We start from the raw sequence: 25,225 nt of genomic DNA, 5'->3' as shown, positions 1-25,225 counted from the left end.
GATAAGACGAAGCATTTGCGATGATATCATTTTAGATATCTAAGTGAAATATAGGTTTGTTTTTTGAATAGCATTATTGTGCTGAGTTAAAGAAATTAAATTTAACAAAAACATGACAAAAATTAGAAAATAAACTGCACGAAATCGTTTTTAGAATTTTTTGAATTTACTTATCTACTTGTATTTTCATGAAAATAAATTTTTTTTTTTAAATTTATAAAAGTAAATATTTTGTAGAACATGAAATTTAAACAATTTGTTTAACATGGTGGACTTTTTATATCTACAATGTATATAGAGTCTAATAAAATCATTACAGCTTTAAAGATATAAACGAAAGGCACCTGTTGCGTTTGGGTGTCTGATTTTATTACTAAAACCCTCATTTGTGCGTTCAGACTTTGCCGAATGACGTTAAATTAAAAACAAGTTGAAAGGGGAGCGAAGTTTACATGATTAAAATATGTTTTTAAAATCACGAAAGCATAACCAAAGCTTAGAATGTTTATTAATTCTTGATTAAATTGAGCATTTCGAATAAATCAACCCGACTAATTACTCTGACTATATAAAAATAAACTGGATTGCCAAAACAACTAATTGAATTCGAAAAATTGTAGGCTTTAGACTTTAATGGCATGTGTTTTGCCGAGAGAAGTTGATTAAAAATAAACATGAATATAAAATACTACCTTGATTTTGCAATAATATCAATAAATACATGAGGAACAAAACATTTGTTTGGTTCACTAAGGCGTTAACGTAACCTTTTTTTATTATAAAATTAAAATAGATCTTAATAAATTAATCATACATAATAAGACGTTATAAAGTCTTATAAATCGATGAACCATGGCTGCATCCACGAAAAAGTGGCACAATTTTTTCCTGAGGTTTTTAGCCAGGGTGGTAATAGATTGCAATTCAAAATTTGAAAATAAAATATTGAAGATACAAAAATCTACTAAAGCTTATTTCAAATGTTATAATAAAACAAAAGGTGAATATTAATAAAGAATTTTTAAAATTTCAATCACTTAAAAGGGTAAATAGGGGTAAGACAACATTGCAAAAAGTGGCATTTTCTGAATGCGACGTCGTCGTAGAAAGTTAAATTTATTAATTTCTAGATAAATTTAGGTTAAGGCTGACAAAATTACTGAAAAAAATCAAAAAAATCCAGCTATGCAAGGTTAAAAAAATAATAGGTAAACTTGAGTAAGAGCTTCGCTATTATGGGTATGGGAAATTTTTTACAGAAATTTGAGTTGTAGGTACAAATGGAAAGTTAATAAAAAAAAAATTGGGACCTAATATGGATTTTATTCAACATCCATATTAGATTTGAAAAAAAATTTGATTTTTCTGTTTTTTTGATGAAAAGTGATTGCATTTAAGAAATTGCAACTGTTTTTGTAGTTATTGTAACAACATGAGTTGAGCTGAAAAAATAAGCTTTTATATGATATACCTAATATGTATTCAAGGTTGTCATGTAGAAACAAATGGGTTTAAGGGTGACGGAAGAAAATATATTTGATTTTTTGCCTTTTTCATGAAAAATGATTGTTTTCAATATAATAAATCGATTTTTAAAATTAGAAGAGGGGTAATCATAGAGAAGCACATAGTGCATATACCATTTTTTTTGTATTATACCCTGCAATTCAAGGAACAAAAAGATGCAAAGAAAGTCGTGTTTAAAATTTTTTCAAGTACTGACTAAATCTCTACAAAAAATCTCTAAGAAATTTCAATATACTTTTAGTTCATTGCGGTTCATTACGCTAAACTAGCTTAGTGAAGCTCAAAATAAAGTACTTCATACTGTACTACATTTTGTATAAAAAGAAGAATTGTTTAAAAAAATTACTAAATTCACAATAATTTAATGTATGCTTAAAAAAAAAGTAAATAATTGTACAAGAGAGCTGATGAGTATAAATTAGTTTTGATATGTGTACAAAGTGGATAAAAAAAAATGAAAGCATTTACTATTTTTTTTGCTTACCTATCACAAAATATCTTGAAAATCTTTTCAAATCTTACAAAAGCTGTCACTGAAACAATTCTTCAATCTGACATAACAATCTTCACAATTATTATTTTGAGATACATCATAATATCAATGAATTAAGAGATAAACAAGAATTATTTTCAACATTATAAAACATTTAAATGCTTCCATTTAGACGATTGATGAAAACGAAAAGTAATAAGTCCTTTTCATTAACGAATTTAAAAATTTGAGTTACCTACTTTGTTTGTATGAGATATTGCTAAATAAACTTCTGCCGGCTGACCTCTTTAAATTTCAATAAAGTGCTTAAGTTATCTACAAATTTTGCTTGTTGGGAAAATAAATTATATTGTAAATAAACTTGTTCATGTTTTCTCTATTTCTTACAGAATAGAAATTTATATCAGTCTGTAATTCTGATGAATAGCCAAAAAATGAAAGTGAAAATATAAGAAATTTACCCCCTTATTTATAAACTTTGTATAACTTTATACAACTGTTTAAATTTATAAAATGTGATCAAATCCCTTGTTTATTGTTGTCTAATAGCTGTCAAACTTGTACAAAAGAGTAGATTGTCTTAACCGCGAATAATGTGATTATTATTTTTATTAAATAAAGCATATTTCCAACATTTTGAAAAAAAGTTATGTAGTGTATAAGTAGACAAAAATCTAATAAATACGACTGTTAATGTTTAAATACTTATACTTTTTACTTTAATAATAAATTTCATACTTAATTTTATTTTATTAATTTAATTTTTTTTTATAAAAATCCATCTTAACATTAAAAAAATACCTAAGGATTTTTTTTAATAAAATATGGAAACAGTTGACATTTTTAAAATCAAACATTATTTTTAAAACCCGCGAATTTTTAACCAAAATTGAAATAACTTGCTCAAAAAATCTCGAGTCAATTATTCTGATCTACGAGCATAGTGAGATTCTGCCCTTAAAAATTATTTATTGTATAAATAGTGCTTAAATATTTGAAATTTAAATTTTTTAATTTTTCTGTAATATTTAAATATTTTAAAAATACACATGTGCCCTTAATTATGAAAGTGGACTAAGTCACTCCTAAAATGTCATCAAATCTAGCCTAAAAATTATTATTATTTAAAGAATAAAGTTTATTTGAAAGTGAAATTGCAGTAAATAAACTTCTTTATTGTTCCTCTAGTGATTTCATAAAAGAAATATAATTAAATCATTATAAGAAAATTATTATGTAAGTTTTTCTTTAAACAATGCAAAAAGTGACTTAGTCCACTTTCATAATCATGGGCACGCTCGTAACAAAAATATGTCACACTAGTTACATTTTTGAATTGTTATAAGACCACATTTTTTTTATTTATTTCATCGAAATATATGCTAACTGTGCAACGTTTTCATCCAAAAATCTACAATATGGCTTCTAAAAGTCGTCAAAACCGAATGAATCGAATTTCTAACGTCATGTAACAACTCATTACATCTAGCCTTAAGAGTTTGTGACGTTGAAATACAGATTAGCCAAATTTTATTTTAAACAAATATTAACCCTTTCGAACCCAAGCTATGAAAATCAATATTAAAAAATGTTTTTTCAGTATTATCGTATCAAAAACATCACAACTAAGAAATATGAATAGTAAAAAGTTATTTTCCAAAATAATAAATAGCAAAACTAATGTGTTACTCTCATGCTACATGTATTTAAAATACACTGCCTATGACCACCAAAAAAAGTCGGACAACTGAGAAAACAACTTTTTATAGAACAATTATATATGCTCCTTTTTCTAAGCCAAAAAGCAAAACACTTTCTGGATTAACTTTTTTTATCTCTTTTTTCAAAATTATGACCATATATAAAAAAACTTTTTTTTTGCAAAAAAAAAAGAAAAAATGTGAAATTCAGTTCCTTTTTCGATAAAAAAAAATAAAGGTATGATATTTGACTAAATTTTTGTAATAATCCAGTAACTAGACATCGTTATCTTTCATTTGAGCCATCGAAACCTAAAAAAATATTTAATGGAATATTTTTTACGAATTTTTAAAAATATGTTACATGAGAGTAACGCTGGGTTCGAAAGGGTTAACAACTTAAAATATTTTAGGTGTTGAGTGCCTTATTTAGTGAATATAGTACACACAAAAATGAAGTAACTTTGTCACACCCGTAACAACAGAATTGTCCAAAAAAAACTTCAAAACTTATGAAAAAAAAATAAAGACTTCCAGCGACATTCTAAAAATTTTTGAATACTGTATTTGAATACTAAATTGATCTACTAAAATCAGTTTTGTTTACACATATCAAAATCTCTTCACTTTTTTTATTTCAATCAATTAACCAACATTACACATAAGCCCATTTCCATTGACTTTTTATAGAAACTAAGTCATAACACGCCATCATACGTATACGTATAGAGCTCACCTTTCTCTGACCATATCTGTTTGCAAAAATTTTCCCAATGAAGTATATATCTTTAAACATCAACATCCAATTCACGATGGCAGTTAAATATTTGTTGTTGTTGTTTTTCAAAAAAAAAAAACACCGGCTTACTCATTTTTACTTTCCACTTCAAGTTCATTGAATAGAAATATACCTCCTCCATTCACCATCTCTCTTTCATATCAGTTCACCTCACCACCTACATCAATTGTGCGCCGGCTAAACCGGCTGATTCGCACCAAACAGATACAACTACTTTTCCAACAACAACAAATAAGCTTATAAGCGTCGATCTACTTGCTAAAGTATCTATCTATCTATTTATGTGTGTATCTTAACTTATAAAACGCACTCAAATAAAAGACTATACAAAAAAAAGCAAAAGCGGCAAAACGAATTAGATACGATTCACAAAACACAATCATATGGGATTCGCTTGATTGTATGTTTGTTGGCTTCGAAACAAAACGTTGTCGTTCTCATTTGGCCATGAGGGAGACTTCAACTTTTATTTGCTTTTCTTCTAACAAGTCGACAAAGTCACTCAGAGAGAAACTAACTCACTCAAAAGTGGAGACTTTTTTTTTCTCACTTTATTTTTCATTCCCACAGATACTTGGATAAGTTTTTTTTTGCTTCGATTCGTAATTTTTGTATTTATTTTTTGAGAGGCCTTAACACGGCCCAACCATCGAGTGGGTTATTTGTCGAAAAGCTTTCGGTTTGAGCGGTCTGGTGCTGTTGCTGCTGCTACACTCTACTGCTTCTACTTGGAACCTTTTTCTTCTCTTCTGTGCTTCATTATACATAAATCAACCATCGCGGCACACTTAAAAAAATTGCCAAAAAAATTAATTTTATTAATTTTTGTAATTTAATTTAAAAGTGGAAAAAATCGATTTTTTCTTCCTAATTTTTTTTTGTTAATTAATTTAAAAGGGTGCGCGATTTTTTTTATTTTAATTAAAATTATAATTTTATTTAATTTTGTTTTATTTTTATTTTGAATTTGATTTTTGTGTTTCAAACTGCGCGCGCAGAAAATTTAATTTTTTTATTTATCGAAATCAATTATTGTGGTTTTATTTAATGAAATTAATTTTTTGTATAATTTTTCTATTTTTCCCTTTAGCCTTTTTTTTATAAATAATTAATGTCCATTGATGACTAATGACCATTATCTGATGCCATTTTGATTGATTCACTTCACTTGTATGTGTAGAAAGTGTTAAATTAAAAAGAAAGAGTTGAGTACTTCTTGGGTTGCACTTCGATATTATTTTTTATTGTTATTTAATCGATAGCAATCGAAAAAAAAGTGTTAAAGAAAAAAAAAAAACACAAAAAAACCGGCAATAAAAAAAAAATTATAAAGAAAGAAAAAGTGATTCGTGTTTTGATTGAATGCTGGAAGGAGTGATTTGATTTTTATTGTTAAAACATTAATCATAATTAACGAAAACAACAACAAAAAAATCGGTTTAAAAAAAATTGTATAACTTAATCGATAACAAGAAAAAAAAGTGTTAAAACGATTACATTTTACAAGAGAGTTAAGTGTGCGGTAGTAAATCGGGGTCTTGTGTCTTCAAAAGGTTTTGAGATACCAAGAAAACAAGGATAACTTGTAAACAGAAAATAACCCATTTCATTTGAGAAAAATAAACTATCATATGAGGTGTGACATCGATAACAAAAGGTGAGTTTTGTTGTTTTAAAAAAGTTGAAAGGCAGTATTGAGTGAGTCAAAATGATTCAATATTAACTTTGACTTAACAATGACAAGCTGTGTGTACTGATGTACTTGTACATTGTACTTTAAGCAAACAAAAAAATGAACAAAAAATCGAAGTGTTATCGGTTTCGATTTTTTCGTTGTAATGAATGACTTTTGTGGTGTTGTGCAAAAAATGGAATACCTACAACATTTTTACCCTTTTGTTTTTTTTTTCTTTTACTTCTTCTTTTTATTTCAAGACTCTGTCTGGGATTTCTCTCTTCTATACGATCGCATTTGCAATATCTTTAAGTTAATTAACATAGTTTATGCGAATTTCATTAATTAAATTAGAGGTAAGAGAGAACGAGCAGTTCGCGTTGTATTATTATTCAAATGAAAACGTGATGAATTATTATTTTTTGTGGTCTCTGTCGAGTCTCATAGAAAAAAAAAAAAATAAATTAACACCTTTATGAGGTAATTTTCAAGAGAACAGATAGTTGATTAGTCATTTTTGTTATAGGTGAAACTTATGTAAGAAGATAGGAGTAGTAAAAGACAAACTAGATCATTTCTTGGAACTAAAAAGTTTTGCATATTTCCAAATTTTATGTAGACGGGGAACTCATTTGTCTTAAAATTGTTTGAATTTTGACAGCGACTTTTTAAAAAAGAGGTGGTTAAAGAAAGATTTTTGCGTTTTTTTTTTTTTGTTACGAGAAAACACTTAAAACTTATAACCTTTTTATAAAAGAGATTAGAGATTAGGATAACCATAAAACAGCTCAAAAAGTTTTTATGGAAATAATTAAATTTAGTACTTATACATTTCAATGTGTTGTTAATTTTTGACATACAATCATTTGAGAACTTTGAAGAAGTCACATACAAAAAAAAAATTTAATTAATAAACAATACACAATTATGTATGTGCTCTTAAAATATACTCAATTAATATAAAAAGTTATCAAAAAAATGCATTTCTCCAAAAAAAATCAAATAAAAGGCAAAATAGAAATAAATTAAATACATATTTGTAGGTACATTGTTTTTTTTTTTATGGATAATAAAATAATGACAATTTTTGTCAATTCTCAGAAAATCGAAAAACTAAAAATAAAATTATGATTTTCAAACGATTTTCATTTTTCACCGGTTTTCAGAGTCGTTAACAATTTAAAAATTTTAACTTACTATCGAACTTAATAGCAATAAAAAAAAAAATTAAAAATTATGGGCTAACAGACGACTATTTCCATGAAACATTTTCCTATACAAATTTCAAGTCAATATTTTTATTGTTACCTTTTTTATAACACAGTCATATATTTGAAAAAAAGTGTATTCGGATCAGGATTTTGAATTTTGTCACTTGGGGGTGACACCCGAAAGCGACCATGGAGATCGCAGTGCATTGAAAAAGAGTAATATCAGAGCGTTGCTATAGAACAATTTTTTTCTTAGAATATAGATACATACCCCAAGACCCCTTAGATTTAAAAATTTAAAAAGTGTAGAAAAAAAGAGATATAAAATGTCAACTTAAATTAAGCTAAACTTTATGTTATATTTTTATTTAATTTTATAAGTTTCAGTAAAAAATATAAAAAAAACGTAAAATTTTCTTGTTGAAAGTAGAAAAACAATTCTTAGAATGGTTTTAAACTAAAACCAAGCATGCAATTTAGTGACAAAAAATTTTCAAAATTATTGGCAAGGTTTTTTAAAGTTTTTTATGTATCTATACAAATTTTAAAAATTAAAAAAAATTTTATGTCATTTAAAAATAAATATTAACCGATATATAAAACAAAATTTCATTGGTTCTTTATCCTTTATTGTTGAATTTTCAAAAAAAAATTGTTTGTTTTTGAAAATTTAACTTAGCTTCCTAAAAAAAAAAAAAAATTGGTTATATTCGATTTTTGATATCCCAAAATTTGCTTATAGTGAAAAGCAAGTAAAAAATCTTAATATTATAGAAAAGTGAAATTTCATTTATTTTACTGTTTTTCATTCTGGGCGTGACACCATAATTGCCGCCCCGTGTGCCACCCATGCACGCTACGCCACTGCTTAGATATAAGAAACATTTGGATAGGGGGCGCCGTATTACCTAAATCACCGTGTCGTTTTCTCTAGATTTATCGATAAGAGTTGGTTTAGGTAAGCAAACAAAAGAAAAATCTTTTAAACCATAACCAAGAAAACCGAATCATAAAATTCTACATCTGCAGTAGAATCGCTTTTTCTTAGCTGGCTTTGTATTCTGATTGAAAATCTTCGCTCATGAGTTATCAAATCATTTGAAAAATCAAATTACTCAAGAATAGAACGACGTGCATTGATTTTATTTATTTGAAATAAAAAGTTACGCATACACCACAGTGACCCAATAATTTCCCATTTTTTTGCTGACCATTCTATAATTATTGTCAAAATTATATTCATAGCCAGTACCTTTTCATCTAACATGTAGGTTTAGGTCTGTAAAATCTCGGAACCTTTAAGTATCAATATCGAAAGTACAGTAAAGGATAGTATAGTATTTAACCAGTAGCCTGTAAAAGTAGTATATTTATTTATTTATTTATTTATTCAAAGGCACTTGATTAACACATTTACTCAGATTTTTTTGGAGATTAGACTAATAAATTTTTATTTTAGTTTAGTCATGGTGAAACAAAATATAGAAATTAAATATATGAACTTAAATGGTTAAATGGTTGTTTTAAATTTATTTCATGTGATTTGTCTATGCGTTTTTAAACATTAGAATAGATTTTTTTTTGTAAATCGGCTTAAAAAAAATTCTAACTTATTCCGAAGCACATCTTAATATCAAAAAATATGTGTTGCCATCTTAAAAAAAAAAAAAAAACAAATGATGACTAAATTTAAGACTCAATTTGGTTTAATCCATCAGCAAACAATACCTAACATAGATTGTCTAATGCCTGTCTTATTTGTATATAAACACATTTTGAATATATAATACTAGCAATAATTTAAAGTTTTCATCACAGAACTTCTAAATAAACAGCCGACAAATTACTGTGCAAACTTTGACTTCATCATGAATTGTTTTTGTTTTTTTTTTTTTTTTATCTATCTTCTACCTTCCAAAGTTAATTATTAACATAAACTTATGTTAATTCTCCCACGTATCTTTGCTGCCAACTAAAAAAATTTGTGTTGTTGAATAAACATCAATTGGATATGGATATCCAAAAATAAACCACTCAAATAAAAAAAAAAAAATTAAAAAATTAAAAAAAAACAAATGAAGAAAAAAAAATTTGGCAAATACCTACTATCCGGATATGAATGAATGACAGAATTAGTTGTCTTCTCGTCTCAGGTAAAATTTGAAAAAAAAAAAATCCCCACGAGTCACACTTCTTGTACGAATTTTAGCAATTTTTTTCGAGTTTGAGTTTTTTTTTTATTCTTCGACCTGATAATTTTAACATTGTCTGAGTTTCTTGTTTCAAGGAAACGTCTCAAGTCTAAAAACTAACATCAACATGTCATTTAAGTCAAGACACGTGAAACTTAATAAATATACCTGGGACACATTATTTTACAACTTTTAATCTTTTGTTTAATCAAAATTTAATTTGTTTTATTTTTTTTCCTTTTTTTTAGTTTTTTTTTTTTTCAAAAACCTTATTAAAAATTTTTTTTTTGCTGTTGTCCCGAGAATCATTTTTCTAATGACAGTGTCATCATAATGGGTGACCATGACCGGACCCAGCAATAAATAAAATGAAATAAAATTGTTTTAATCGTTTTTGCTTGGTCGGCTTAGTTTACAAAAGATTTTGATTAGCAAGTAATTTTTTTTTGTTGCTGACAAAAAAAAGCTCCTGATATAAACACATAATTTCAATGCTAAAGATATCGGATGTGTTGAACTTGAAGTTCAGTCGGGCAAAGATTGGCACTCAAGGGGATTTTGATTATAATTGTAATTCAAATACTTTTTAGCGGCGACAAAAAAAAAAAATACAAATGTTTCATTCATATTTTAGTGAAATTGTAGCAGTTTCAACTTTGTAAGCTTAATATGACGGATGTCGAAAGTGTTGTTCTTCAAAAAAAATCAAATTGTGTGCTTATTTAAAGGTCATTTTAGTATTTTCTGAATGAGTTCTTTTTAAACAATCAGTAAGTGTTCTCTAAGGTTCTCTTTGTCATATAAAAGCTTCATCAACTAGATCTTAGAAAGTGCAAACAAATTTCTCTAGAAGATTTGTGCTGAATAAAACATTCAAATATATCAAATGAACTCATAGTTCATTGAAATATATAACAAAAAAAAAAAGAAAATCCAACCAAAATAAAAAAAAGAACAAAAAATTCAACGCGATAAAATGCAAATATAAATGCAACCAGAAAAAAGCAAAAAAAAAAAACCTAACGAATTAATGGTAAATGCATTTGTGTGTTTTCAATAGAATTGAGCTCATAAGGCTGGCTGATTAGAATATTAAGAGGTCAAGTCTATTTGTGGTGACTTAGCTCTCACTGTCTCCGTCTCTGGTTGGGGTTTTCAGTTCTATTTTTTTTCCTAATAAAAAAAAAAAATAAACGTATGTAAGCGATTATACGAGTTTATAAGTTAACGTTTATGTAAAACATTAAGAGTGTTTTCTGTTTTATTATTGCTGAATTAGTGACTATTTGTCACTTTAAACACTGCGTATAGTGACGTTTTTGCAGGAAATAACATTTAAATTTGTATTTATTTTGTTGTGACTATGTTTTTTAGATTTTATAGTGATTCTTTAGAACGTTATCATTGAGATTGTAGCTGGAAATATATTTTTAGTTTGATTTTTGTTTTAAGTTTTTATATCAACTATCAGTTCAAAGGAAGCCGAAGCAAGGTCTTAATATTATTTTGTTGAGAATTAATCTCAGTTTAAGTTCAAAATGTCAATAGTTTGCTATACGAGTAGGTATATTTATTACAAAAAGAGTAATACACAAAATGAAATCTTTTCAGAGGGAAACTGTACTGACTCAGTACAAAAATGTAATTATTTACTACCAATTATTTTGCAACTACTAACTACACACGTTTCTGAATTCCCATATGTAGTTCTTAACAAGTTTCTGTCATTCTACATACATTTGTCCTTTTAGTTAGGGTTTATAGTTATGTGTTATGAGTACAGTTTATGTGTAGGTACTAAAATGTCATATCAACAATTTTGAATGAGAATAATATAATGTACTCAACGTTAACTTGATCAATGATTTTAGTAGAAGGATATATGTATAGCATTTATAAAAAAAAGGGGTTTTGTGTTCAGAAAGTAGATATGCACTCAGTACACTGTTTATGTACTCAGTAGAGATTTTTATAAGTACTAAATAAAATCTTGTATGTACTGAATTCAAACTCTTGAAACTTTTATACAAAATTTCATGTTCGTTAAGTACTTATTCGAGATTATTTACTGAGTACAGATTTTAGGTACTCAAAAATCATTTTATGTATTGATTGCAGGGTCTTCATGTACGGTACTTTAAATATCTTATTGATATTAATAATACTTCTTTGTCAAAATACTATTTAGTGCCTAAAAAAATGTCCCTTTGGTTGAATTTTATTTTTCTTGAAGAAAAAGTACAAATTAGTAGAAAAACTATATTGAGTTATAAAATTAACATTATTTACATTTACAAGTTTGAAACCCAAATTTGGATTGAATTGTTTGCAAAACTACGATAACATTGTGGTTTATCTTGGTAGAGCTGATTTTTGGTAGTAAACTATTAAGAATATTTAATTGAAATTAATTTTTCTTTGATTTAACTTCATAGGAAACTTACGTTTTTCCTATAGTTTCAAATAGGAATATCAGAGAGCTTAATTATACATATGATTCTACAAATAAAACTGAAATTTTCAGTAAAGTAACGCAGTTGTTTGGTTTTGATAACTTTGTGTTTAAACTGTCATAAATATAGAAATATCATTCAAAACATATCGGTGCAAATGTTATTTTACAATAGATTAAATTATAACCATTCTTTGTCAACTAAAATAGTATATGGAAATATACTGTTAAAAATTTCCAAATTTTTTTTTTTCAAAATTCACTGTCCAAAGGGATAAATTTTTAGGCACTAAATAGTATTTTAGTCCTTATGTCAATTTCCTTCATGTGTATGTGTTCGGTCTATGGTATGCCTTATTTTGACTCTATAAATTTATATAATTTGCATGAACCTGAGTACTCTACTCTTCATCGGCTTATTTTGCTGCTATTAACATTTCTCTGTTCTGGAATCAAAAAAATATTTAACAATTTTATTTTATGTAAAAAAAAGTCTTCTTGTTTTGTTTTGAAATTGAAACCTTCTTCAAAATTATCAGAAAAGAGTTGGTTGATTATGTACTTTGATCAACATAGTTCATACTGTCTTGATTGGGTGCATTGTTTTTACTGTAATTATTACCTAAGTTTGCTGTGATGAAGACATTTTGGATTTTATGTATTGCATTTCGTGAATATTTTCTATCAATTTTTACAATTTTACCGTCTTTTTTTTATTAAAAAATTATTCGAAGCTCTCCAAAATTTATTAGAAGATCTAAAATATTTAGCGAATATCCTCTGGGATTGTTACTCATTATTCGAAATAAACCCCATAGTGGCTATTTTTGGTCTAAAGCCCGAAACTACCACCGGAAAATGAAAAAAAAAAAGTAAAAAAAATACTCTAACACCTGTTGACATTCAATTTGTAACATTTTGTTGTTTTCGTTTACAATAAGCAAATATTTTTTTTTTTTCTTATTTTCATTACGTTTTTCAATAACAACAATAACAATGTCTGGGCACTATATTATTATAACCCCTTACTATGTAATTTAAAATATAAACAAACATAGTTTCTAGACAAAAACATCACACTATCAGATTGTGTGTTTCGTTTCGATTTATCATGTAGAAAAAAAAAATCATTAGTGACCTAATTTAAATTTCCCATTATGTTTTTTTTTTCTATTTTTCTACTTTGTTGTTACATGAAACGGAAATGACCTTGACTAACATGCTGTTTAAACATTAAATAACACGATCATGATCACTCCATTAATGACATGAAAGTGAATATAAATAAAAAAAAAAAAAAAACAAAACTAATAAATAATTACAATTTTTTTTCACATAAAATTTGAAACTTTATTTTGTGATTTTGTTTTCGTTTGCTTCCCTTTGAATTTTTAAAACGCATTAATCTTCACTGAAGCCCAATTTTTATTTTAATGTTTACAAATTGATGGTGAAGAAAAAAATTTCACTTAAATTTTAATACAACCCAGAGCACAACATAATAATTATGAGCACATCACTTTTCTTTTAACGCCATTTATCGTTATGTAAACAAAAAAAAAAAGTTTGTGGTTCCTTTGTGTGTGCTTTAACCGAAAAAATAATGTTTTTTTTTGATTTTTATTATGTTTTCACTTTTGTTTTCATAATTTGTGTGTGGGGTAACCCTACGATATAAAAAAAAATAAAAACAGGAGAGGATTTGATTCCGACTGAATATCTTGACAAACTTCTTCAGGATATGAGATTTAGGAACAAATTTTTAATATTTAAAAAAATTTTATATTTTAATAATACAATAATTATTTTGTATAATTTTTATACTTAAAACTAATTAAACAATTTGCTTTTCTTTTCAGGTAATAAAAGATACCAACTCAGAAGTTAAAAAAAAAAAAAAACAAAAACATAAAAATAAGGTATATTTTTATTTAAAATTATGTTTATAATCATAAATAAGTGGTATTAAAAGAATGATGGAAAAATTAAAAAAAATATGTTCCTTTGTCTATATCAATTAAAAAAAAAAAAAAAATAAAAATAAAACATAAGCAAAAACGCGTGTGCATAAATCTTAATCAAAAACAATTTAATAATAGCTTAAGCCCGTGTGCTAGCCTTGCTTTGGCTAGAAAATTAAATTTTTTTAATCATAGTATGTGATTATTTCAATTATTATTATTTCTTCAAACCAAATTGCCTTAATTTCGATTTGCCGTATCAAAAGCAAAAAATTAGACTTGATCTTTGACTCAGTCATATTAATTGCTGTTATGCATGAAAAAAACAGTGCTTTTTGTTTACGTACATTGTCATGAATATACAATTCGTATGTATGGGTTGCTTATATATCAAAATTTTGAATCAAAGAAAGTAAACACAACTGTTACCGATTCATTAAAAAATTGAACTGAATAAGTTAAGAGGAAGTAAAAAAAATACGTAATAGGTATATAAGATATTTATCTACATACATAACGTATGATATGAAATTTATGGCCAAATTATTAAGAACTGTCAACGGTTTCGATGGCGGCGTGGCTTTAGTTAATTTTCAATAATTTTTTTTGTCAACACTTGATAATGATAAGATTTTTATTTTTAATTTTTTTAAATTGATTGCTTTTCACAAGAAATATTTTAAGTTGCAAGAAAAAAGGAAATAAACCAGGTGAAAGGTATTATACTTTTATACATATTTTTAAAAAAATATAATAAAATAAAATAATATGAACATAAAATAAATAAAATGCACGACTGGGTTAAACGAACTTACTCGCATGTTAAAAGTTGATTACAATAATTTTTAATCTTTAAAAAAAATCGAAAAAGAATTTTTTAAGAAATTTAAAAAAATAACTTACAAAAATATATAAAATTTGGTATAAAGTTACAGAAATATCTATTTAAATGGTTTTGATCTTCAAAACGAAGTATGCCATTTAAATTCTTGTATGAAGAAGAGTTTTAAGAAAAAAAAATTTGAAAATCGTTATTTTTTGATTTTTCGAAAAATAGTTAGGGGAGAGGTGCGGACAGTTAGACACCCTTTTTTTAAATTGGTATATCTTAGAATGTTTTCAGGATAGCTTAACAAAACTTTGAAGACAGTTTAAGACACATTTTATCTTAATGTTGCAAAAAAACTTGTAGTTAAAGAATGAATGAGAGCATCACATTGGACTTAAATGTAGAAAAAGTCAAAACGTCTCACTGTTTGCAAAAAAATTACGAAAACGTCAAATAATTAGGTAATTGACAAGTATATAAATAATTAATTTATGTTACTTTAACCCATTTTTCAAATAAAAATAACAAAAAGCCCAACAAAAAAAAAACCAAAGAAAAAACACTTCGAAATCAAATTTAATTCTCAAAGGGACATGTTGTTGTGCTTTTCGCTTCTGGAATAAACTTGACCAAATTTTTACGGAGCTTCAACAGTTCCTTTTCGTTTCCCGGATCATTGAGATAGAAATTTGTGAGAATGTGGTCTATAAAACTTTGTTTTTGGGTGAAAGAAGCATACCAATATGTTCTTTTGAGAATTCAGTTTTTTTCAATTTTTGTTTTATGAGATAAATACTGTATTATCTTCCCATAAACATGGTAAAATTGTCTTCTTTGAGTTCAATGCAAAGGGTACTTTTGCTAACAAAGTTTTTGATGAAAGAATGGCATTTCCAAATTCAGACTTTTTGGAGTCAATCCGCGATAAAGTGAATTCTTCAAAATGCTTCAATTTTTTTTAGTGCATTTTTTTTCATTTTTTGTTCATTTGTGGTAAATTTTGAATGGTATAATTATATTTTTGTGTTTTTATATTTGGTAATTTTTAGTTTCCCGCGATAAATTCAGTTCTCCACAGATTTTTTAACAGACACACAGAAGTTATGACTTGCAACAGAAGATGCACTAATTTCAATGTTAAGTTCCGCCGTTTTGCCCAATTTTTTACAAATCGGGGCCTTAACAAGTCTGTCAGTTGTATACGTGCTTGAAACACGTAAAATGCATTACCTTACCTTACCAACGTTGAAAAAGAACGTTTGTCAAAATACTTTTTTCCCTCAAAAATTAATACTTTTTATACAAAAAATGCAGCCACGAAGCATAATACCAACTATATGACTGACATTGACCATCGTGAGATTCACCATAATATACTTAATAAATAACCGTCAACTTCCTTATTTTATGTTTAACCGTTACAGATTATTCTCATCAGTTAGAAAAATGTTCATTTTGTCAAAATACTTTTTCCGACCATTGTAGATTTTTTTAAAAACTATAATGTTTCACTGTTTGCTTTTACATAATGTCTCACTGTTTACTTTTTGTCATTTTTCGGAAAAATGTAAAATTATAAAAAACGAGAAGGAATTCTAATTACATGATATTTTTTTATGAAAGAACATATAAATATAATACATATGTAAAAAAAGTTCTCTCCACTAACCAGATTTTCTTGTGTTATACACTCTTTTTATAACACTCCAAAAACTACTTTCACCTGATTTTGAGTGATATTTTACGGTGTAGGGAAATGGACAGCTTTAATTAAGTCGGGACAAAATTAAAAGACGCAGAAATAAACGTTTTGACCCAAACTAGCGTAATTGTGCTTATTTTCAGAAAAGAGAAAAATGGATTGTCTCACTGTTTGCACTGTCTCACTGTCCGCACCTTTCCGATATGTATTTTTTTTTATACAGGGTGTCACAAAAGTAATGGATCAAACGAAGTATGCTGATAGGGGATCTTAAGAGCTCTCAGAATTTGGTATGTTGTTCATCCCAAATCCTTACGGTTTTCGATTTAATGCAATTCTTGTGAAATTTCGATAAATCCCTACTTTGCAACAGTATTTTGCTTCCTACGCCCTTTATTGATTTGTTGTTTTTTTAAATTCTTTTACAAAAACATTGCCAAATAATTAGGAACAATTAATTAATCAAAATATTTTTCATTCCATACGCCATTTCGCTGCAAATTAACTAACAGTTTCAAGTTTTATAAAAAATCAGTTTCTTACTTTTTTTTGAGAGCAACACCGCAAAAAAAATTTGTTAGATGTGAGAATGGTTTATTATTTTAAAAAGTTGCCCTGTTATTGTAGTTTTCAAAAAAGTATAAAAATTCCCAAAGTTGCAGTTAGATCGCAAAATATTACAATTTGAATTCAACAAAACAGGGGTTTTCAGAGCAAAAATACAAACAAAAATAGACGCTTTTGTTCAAAGAAAAATAAACAAATAACAGTTCGAGAAAATGTGTTTATTTTTGGTTGTTTTTTATTCTGCAAAACCCTGTTTTGTTGAATTCAAAGTAATATTTTGCGATCTAACTGCAACTTTGGGAATTTTTATACTTTTTTGAAAACTACAATAACAGGGCAACTTTTTAAAATAATAAACCATTCTCACACCCAACAAATTTTTTTTGCGGTGTTGCTCTCAAAAATAAGTTAGAAATTGACTTTTTATAAAACTTGAAACTATTAGCTAATTTGCAGCGAAATGGCGTATGAAATAAAAAATGTTTTGATTAATTAATTGTTATTAATTATTTAGCAATGTTTTAGTAAAAGAATTGTATAAAACAAAAATCAATAATGGGCGGAGGAAGCAAAATACTGTTGCAAAGTAGAGATTTTTCGAAATTTCACAAGAATTGCATTAAATCGAAAACCGTAAGGATTTGGGATGAACAAGTTACAAAATTCTGAGAGACCTTAAGATCCCCTATCAGCATACTTCGTTTGATCCATTACTTTTGGGACACCCTGTATAAAAATTTTCAAAAAAAAAAACAAAAAAATTGGTATGCCATTTAAAAGGAAATATAAATGAACGTACAAAAACAAGATGTCAATAAAATGTATTGATTCGTTTTTAAAATACAGTCGACTAGTTGTAAGTCGATTTTTCACCAGGACTCGAAAATCGGTTAGAGTTAGAGGGATTTATATAATATTTTTTCTTTAAAATTCATTCATTAAAAATGGTGAAAAAGTTTGACTTAGATCGAAATTCGACTTAGAGGGAGTCGAATGTAATTGAAAAATACAATCTTTTTTCATGCCCTAAATTACCTATGTTAAAAACATCAAAACATCTTAAATGAATTTGAGTTGAGTTCTTAGAAAGATTTTTACTTGCGATATAGGTACTATAGGGCAAGTTTAGGATTCGTAAAAAAAAATCGAACTTGAGATAACAATTTTACATGACATTACGATGATGGAGAATGCCAAAAAAGTGGGTCCGGCAATTCTGTCTGTCTGTCTGTCTGTGTGTCTGTCTCTATCTGGAGCTGCACCCTAAACGAGTGAAGTGATTTTCTTCAAACTTAGTAGTTACAAGTTTTTGGTGATTCCCTAGAGGGAAAATTGAAATTTTTTTTTTATGACCAAAACTAACGGTACCTGCCATATAACGGAAATACAAAAGTTAATTTTTTTCAAAAACGGCTCTAACGATTTTGATTAAAATTTTTGTGTTTAGTACTACACATAAGAGCCAACTTTTTAAATAAAAAAAATATTTTTTGTACCGTTATTAACGGTACCTGTCATAGAACGGTTTTTTTCGTTTCTAAATATCTCGTACAACATTAACCCGATTTAAATGAAAATTTTTATACAAAAGTGTGTAAGTAAAGATAATAGTAAAATTTTAGAAAATTTTCAAAAAACTCATTTTGGAATTTTAAAAAATATTTCAAAATTTTTTTTTGAAAAATCAATTTTTTGAAAACGGATCAATGAAAAATTTTGAAATTTAGTTTTTATGTGTAAATTAATTATTTCTTCAAAATGGCATACCAACTTTTTTTTGAAAAATGTTAAAAAATTTTTATATATAAAAATTTATTTTTTTAAAAAACGGCTCCTACAATTTTCGAAAATTTTTTTCTAAAAATACCTTTTTATACAAGAAATAAAATGGCATATTTGTTTTTTTTTTTAAGATAATTTAAAACGGAGTTTAATTAATTATAAAAACAGATTTAATTTTTTTATACTACTTATGAAATTTCTTCAAAATATCAAATTTTAAATTTCTTGAATAAAAAGCTTTAACATTATAGTTACTTTAAGCATAAGAGCAAGTACGTGCGACCCCAGTCGTGCAATTTATTTTTAAATCAAAATGTGTTTTTAGAAAAGAACAAAGTTTATTTTAACAAAAATATTTCTTTTTATGAATATCTAATATAGGTAACAAACAAACAACATCAACATAAACAACATCTGATTTTTTAAAGATACAAGTTTGAACTTAATTAAAACCTATAAACAGCATTTCGAATAAAAAAGTTTCAAACAATTTTTTGGGTACAAAAATAAAACTGAGTTACAACGGCATTCGTTTCAGATAACCTCAGTATGATACAAATGCAACAAAAATCTTGTTGCAAATCGTATTTTGTGCTATTCGGGTACCTACCTACCTAATTTTTTGAAAAAAAAAAATTAAAAATTGTAATACAAAATTGGTACCTATCCCATTTTGTAGCAATAAATTAATCTTAATCCAAAACCAACATTTAAAAAAAAATCAATGTTCTTCTTTCAAATTTTTTTTTTCATAAATGCAATTTTTTTTTTTTAAACTTAATTTATTTATGTTATTGATTTATATTTAAACTATTTAAATGCATTGAAATACAAAAATACTTTGAAAAGGAGAAATTCAGAAATTACAAATAAAAAAAATTATAAAATAAATAATTACAATTTGGAGAAAAGAATAAAAATATAAAAATGCAACTTTTTTGAAAATTTTGACCGTTAACGTTTGAGGTTGAGTCATATTTTAACGGAATATTGAAAAACAAGAAAACTGATCGAGATTTTCACGTTTCATCTGAGTTTATAGTTGACTTTAAATTTCTGAAAAAAAAATTTGAATTTTTCATTTTTTTTATTTTTAAAGGTCCTTTTGAGCTTACTTTTATTAACAAAAACCTTGAATATTTTTAAAAGTGTTGGAGCTTTAAAAATATTTTTATTATATTTCTTCAAAAGCTTCAATTACTGGAAATGATATTAATTTTTATTGAATCCGCCATAAAGTGTCCGCCAAAGACGTGTTTTCAGGGTAGCTCAAAAGCTGGTAATCAATGTAAATTGACTACAAAAAAGGGGGAAAATAAGATCTGTTTCTTAAGAACAATTTATTTGGCTAGAAAAACGATTCCTTGTAACAAATATTGTACAGGGCTAAGTAGCGACAGTAAGACCGATTGACTGACCGAATTGCAAAATCGTTTTTGCGCATTCTTATGCCATGACAGTGTCTTTTTTAGTCGTTATCTCTTGTTTTTATTCTTACGAGTTTGAAACATTCTATAAAGAACGATTCAAACGGCAAATCTCTTAAAAATCTGTCTCCACAAATCTAAACTTAGAATTTGTTCAAAATTTTAGATGATAACATCAAAAACAACCATAAAACAGAAGATCACTTGTTTTTGTCTCTTTTTTTTTTTCAAATTAGCCCTAAAAAAAATTGAGTTCAACAAAAGCAGTTGACATCTTGACATATTAACCAAAAAAACATCTTTTTAAATTTATAATAAATTTGAAAGTAACCAAGTATGACATACAATCTTTTAGATAATGTCACATACTCAGCTATAAAACATTAATAAAATAACAACAACAAAAAATTACTACTTGTAATAAAACTCTGACTCCGGTTTTCATGAGAGACGTTAAGACATATTCGGTTAAAGGTCATACTGTCACAACTACTGCCATTCTATCTAACCAAGACAAGAGACAAGGAGATACAAAATGACAATGACGGTGGCGGTAACTAGGCAGGTATTTTAATCTTATGTTACTCATACTTATTTTCAAAATTAATACGAAAAACAAAAAAAAAAAAACCAACCTCCAATTAATCTTGCCCCACTGAAGTTGCAAGTTTGAAAAATTAAAGAAGAAAAGAAAAAAAAAAACTGCGGAAAGTATTGAAACCGAGAACTCGCGGTTTGTGTCATTGCTGGCTGGCTGACTGAATAGTTGGTTGCCAGGTTAAAAGGTGTAAAATTTCCTCACTTACAAAATTTTATGTAGCACAATCCATCATTGCGGAACTCAAATCATCAGCTGGCACAGGTGGATAGACCCCACCAATCCAACCATCCAACTGACTGATCAGCCGACCGACTGGGACCCGTGCTGATGCAGCCTATAACTTATGGTTGTGCATTCGAGTCGAGACTCGAGATACTTCCCTCTCGATGATAATAATGATGGTTGGTTGTGCAGCACCGTAAGTTCAATAATAAAACAAAACATCCATCGCGAGCCGCCACCACCGCCGCCGATTTATCTGCGCTGCTGCTGCATCAGAGGCTTGTTCGTAATCACTTAGAGTGAAACAGGAAACTATGTGGTAACGCTGACTTTTTTTTTGTTTTGTTAAGCCACCATCATCCGTGTCACTAATGGATGTATTCCAGCATTTGTTTTCTATGCTTATTTCACTGCAATTGCAGTGCAGAATATTACCCTTGGTTCAGACAGACAGAAAAAATATCTATCTACGTATATCAGCCAAAGTCGCTGATTGTAGATTATCATTACGAAATATTTCAATGGCACTTGGGCGATTGAGGTGTATAAATGTTTTGATATTTTATGGCAGCTGAATTAGTACGGATTGGATATGATGAGATATGCGGGAATGAAATGAGAGTGATGGGAGTTGATGGGAATTGCGAGGATGGCAGTGAATCTGATGCGACAGGTTGCATTTCTGTGTAATAGCAACTGTCCAATCATTGTCATTTGGATGAGAGACATAAATTTGTAAGATACACTTTTTCAAATAAACAATATTTTCATATGCATTTTGATTGACTGCAATTAGTTGAATTGAATTTGAAACAAAAAGACCTGCGGTTCAAATTTTCTTTGTTGCTACAGCAATCAAATCAATCAAATATAGGTTATTGTAATAAATTTCATTGAAAACGAGACATTAATTTGTTTTCAATAAGATAGATTGAATCTCCTTGATTGATGATTAAGAAAAAATGAGTTTTTTCCCAGGTGGTAGATGAGAACCATAATGGCCTTGAAGTATATCTATTTTAAAATTTTAACTAAGCCCAAAATTAACATGATCAAAATAGAAAAGGTTGTTTTTCTCGAAAATGGCTTTAACGATTTTAATTTTAAAAACATACGGGTTCTGAGGCAAATGAGAGCATTCTCTTGATAAAAAAAAACTTATAATCCAGTCAAATAAGGGTTTAACCTCGGAATGAATGCTAATAGAAATTTTTTTTGCTCAATATCTTCGTTTTGGCATTCTATAACATACCTACCTCAAAAGTCTAGAAAAATCTCATGTCCGCAAGTCCTAATTTCCCTGGTTTGAAGATGAGGTGCAGATTTTAAAAAATTGAAAAAAAACACTTCAGATATTTGTGTAAGATCAACATGAATAAGGTGCTTTACTTTTAAGGGATGATAAGGTTGACTTGTTTTTGAGTTTTGTTGGAATAAGTGTTAAAAAATACCTTTAAATCATGTCGCTTATGTTGGTATACATATAAAAATTTAAACTTTTCTTATTAATTTTTTTAAATCTGCACCTAACTTAGTTTACCTTACCTGCAAAATTAGGACTTGCGGACATGAGATTTTTTTTAGATTTTTGACATAAATTATAGAATATCTAAACAAAGGTAGAAACAAAAAGGCAATTAGCACTAATTCCAAGATTGTACCAGGATGTTTTTTAGTGCATATCCCAAAATTTCCACTTTTCTCAAAAAATACCAATTTTTTATAGATATGAATGTTTTTTTCATTGCATTGTTTTGATTCTTAATTATAATGGATATGAAAGAATTCATTCAAAATTTGGTCCCTCTTCCATAACTTTTAAGGGTTTTTCAGTAATAGGTTTGCAAACGTTATATTAATATGGGTTGACAGATGAAAAACAGGTATAACTTTTTTCAGAGACGTCAGATTGTCTTAATTTTAGATATTTTGGCATCAGCATTAAAAAATATCGTCTATTTTTGCTAATTTTGAGAATCTCCATTTCGCGCTTTGACCTTGAAAATCGCGACTTGCGGACATGAGATTTTTCTAGACTTTTGAGGTATGTTATAGAATGCCAAAACGAAGATATTGAGCAAAAAAAATTTCTATTAGCATTCATTCCGAGGTTTACCCCTTTTTTCACCTTATACGGTCAAGTATTATTAATATATATTTTGAACCATTACACCGGCACACAAAAAAAAAGTGTCATGTACCAGGAACCAGACCTATCTTTCTATATGTTTTTGGGCAAGCTGAATCCGAATTATTTCAAGTCCGTTTGACCCGGTCACCCTCCAGTTTTGAGCTGTGACTGCATTTTGTTTGAATTTTTATGACTTTTTGGAGTTTTTTGCATTTTTCTCAAAACTGAAGGGTGTTCTGGCAAAACGGACTTGAAATTCTAATTCAGGTCTGGTTCCTAGTTCATTAAACTTTTTTTTTTGTGTGGGGGGGATGACAGCGACAGTGCCAGCACACAAAAAAAAAGTTGTATGTACCATTAACCAGACCTATCTTTCTTTATGTTTTTGGACCCACTAAATTTCAAGTCCGTTTTGCCCGGTCACCCTCCAGTTTTGAGAAAAATGTAAAAAAGACCTAAAAAAAGGCAAAAAACTTCCTTTTTTGAGTGACAGGGCCAAACGGACTTGAAATTCAGATTCAGCGTGCCCAAAAACATATAGAAAGATACATAGGTCTGGTTCCTGGTACATGACACTTTTTTGTTTTTGTGTGCGGTGTTATTAACGATACCTCTTACATACAAAACCGTTTTCTTGATTTCTAACTTTCTTTTTTTGAAAATTTTTATGCAGAAATGTTTAAGTTGCTGTAGCACCCATTAAAATTGGATTGGTGTCAAAATCCTGAAAACCCAAAATCCCAAATTGGGTCCCAAAATCAATGTTATAATGTATGTTTAAATTGTTTGTTAAGTTTTATTTTTGCATGACTCTTTGTTCAATCAAAGTTTCAGTCAATAAAGAAATTTTAAAGAGTAGATGATCACAATCCCGAAATTATAAGTCTAGAAAATCCAGAATCCCGAAAAGCTAGAAATCCAAAAATTCCGAAAATCCAGAATCCCGAAATCCCACAATTTTAAAAACGCAAAATTCGGAAAAAAGACGTTCCGAAACTTTTGAATTTTCAGAATTGTGGGCTCTTGAGATTTTCTGTTCAGGTTTTCTGAAATTTTGATTTTCGAGATATTGGGTTGTCAGGTTATTTCTTTTTCGAAATTTTGACCCTACACAGAGAAAAATATGACCCGCTAAAAACTAACAGATTGCCATATTGTTTTACCGTCCATACATTTCATAAGGAAATCTTATTAAAATCAACGATTAATAAGGTTTTTTTAAGGAGATTTCTTATTATTTTTATAGAGAAAATCTTATTAAAATTTGACTGAAAAGTTGATTTTTTTTGCAACTAAGCACTAGAACAAAAATCGCTTCAGGTGGTAAGGTAATGATTTGAAGTCTCCAGTTCGATTCCCAGCCTGGTCATCATTTTTTTTATTTTTTTGCAGATTTTAAAACAATAAGGAAAACCCGATTGTTTTAATAAGGTTTCCTTCTTGGATGAAAACCATAGAGAAATCTTATTATTTTTTGCTCTATTTTATGTGGTCTATTTTTCTCTGTGTAACCAATTTTATAAGAGCTTTTTACTTTTTTTGTTTTATTTTCGGTTTTTGGCACTTCTTGATTTTGGGTTTTCCGGATTTTAGTTTTTCCGCATTTTGGGTTTCCGGTGTTCTATGGGTTTGATGGATTCTAGATTCTGGGTTTTTAGGATTTTCTAGATTCAATTGGAATCTTCAAAAACCTTTTTCTTTTTAAATGGACCATTGAGTTGTTTTGAAATTTAGTTTTTAAGTGTCGATACAAATTTCCTTTTATTGGCATACCTACCAATTTCTGTCTGTCTGTGTGTCTGTCTCTATCTGGATCTGCAGCCTAAACGAGTGAAGTGATTTTATTCAAACTTGGTATTTAGCAGTTTTGGGTGATACCCTAGAGGGGAAATTAGAATTTTATTTTTATGACCAAAATTAACGGTACCTGCACTAAACCAAAAAGGTACATAAT

General features: G+C 27.8%; 1 protein-coding gene across 1 annotated transcript in view; it reads left to right on the top strand.

Moving 5' to 3' along the window:
* Positions 1–5,538: 5,538 nt before the first annotated feature.
* Positions 5,539–25,225, top strand: part of LOC129909326 (protein windpipe) — a 77,613-nt gene continuing 57,926 nt past the window's right edge. The window contains exon 1 of the mRNA XM_055986415.1: positions 5,539–6,176. The gene's annotated coding sequence lies outside the window, so the exon portion shown is untranslated. The remainder of the gene's footprint in view (positions 6,177–25,225) is intronic.

Source organism: Episyrphus balteatus, chromosome 1, assembly GCF_945859705.1.
Source record: "Episyrphus balteatus chromosome 1, idEpiBalt1.1, whole genome shotgun sequence".
In the NCBI taxonomy this organism is placed as follows: Eukaryota; Metazoa; Arthropoda; class Insecta; order Diptera; family Syrphidae; genus Episyrphus; species Episyrphus balteatus.
The sequence above is the reverse complement of the archived record's forward strand: the minus strand, read 5'-3'. Positions and strand labels throughout refer to the sequence as shown.